This window comes from Podarcis raffonei, chromosome 11 (assembly GCF_027172205.1).
Source record: "Podarcis raffonei isolate rPodRaf1 chromosome 11, rPodRaf1.pri, whole genome shotgun sequence".
NCBI classification, from domain to species: domain Eukaryota; kingdom Metazoa; phylum Chordata; class Lepidosauria; order Squamata; family Lacertidae; genus Podarcis; species Podarcis raffonei.
The window spans coordinates 13,210,517-13,211,781 of NC_070612.1; positions in this window are offsets into that span (position 1 = coordinate 13,210,517).

Sequence of the window (1,265 nt, forward strand, 5' to 3'; positions counted from 1 at the left end):
AACGGGGAGCGTCCAATGTTTCTATTTGCCTCTGAAAAACAGATGGACGTATTTGAAAGTAGGAAGTCAATAATATGGGCCATATGTTGGATTCAGGTAAGGAAACTTCCCTGTTGGGAAAGGGTTAAATGTCTCCCTCCCTGAGCACAATTGTCGTCCCTGAGTTGATGCTTTAGAATAAAAATGGAAACACCACACCATCTGATTTTGGGATGTCCCCATGTAAATTTGGCCCTAAACCTGGGATGCCACCCAAATTCTTCAAATCCATGACTCAGAAAGTGCAAACTTCTATACTTGCTTCAATGCTGCTGTTAAATCATATACCTGGACCAAAAAGGGGGGGGGGGTCCGGTTAAATCAGAACAGCTCATCAGACACAGCATGAAGGATGTTTTTGAGAAGATGCACTCCAGTAGGCTTTGCAGTTTGTAATTTCAAATGGAGTCTAATTAATTAAATTACTTCCTCTTGACAAGAGGGCAACACAGCTGGTAAGGAACCAGCAGATGCAATGGAGAAGCATAACCTGGGCAGACCTTCACAACTTGTGATGGCCCCCACTGGCTCTCTAAGACACAAAGAATTTGTGTTGTGTGGTTAATTTGTACATCCCTACCTGTAAGTCTGTGTGTACTTAGAAATCCGTCCCACCAAACTTGTTAGGGCTTTGTTCTCAGTAAAGGAGTGTATAGCACTGAGCTACAATGATTTCTGTACCAGAACTGTATCATAAAGAATAAGGTTCATAGCTCCATCATAGAGTGGCCTTGCATGCAAAAATTTATTTTAAAATCCCAGGTCCAATCCCTGATGTCCCAAGGTAGGGCTGGCTGGGAAAAGCTCCAGCTTAAATTCCTACAGAGACACTGTTGAAGGAGCCGGGCAAGTTTCTTGTTAATGACCGTAAGTACGGGTGGCGCTGTGGTCTAAACCACTGAGCCTAGGGCTTGCCAATCAAAAGGTTGGTGGTTCAAATCCCCGTAACAGGGTGAGCTCCCGTTGCTCGGTCCCAGCTCCTGCCAACCTAGCAGTTCGAAAGCACGCCAAAAAGTGCAAGTAGATAAATAGGTACCACTCCGGCGGGAAGGTAAACAGCGTTTCCGTGCGCTGCTCTGGTTTTGCCAGAAGCGGCTTAGTCATGCTGGTCACATGACCCCGAAAAACTGTCTGCGGACAAACGCCGGCTCCCTCGGCCAGTAAAGCGAGATGAGCGCCACAACCCCAGAGTCGTCAGCGACTGGACTTAACTGTCAGGGGTCCTT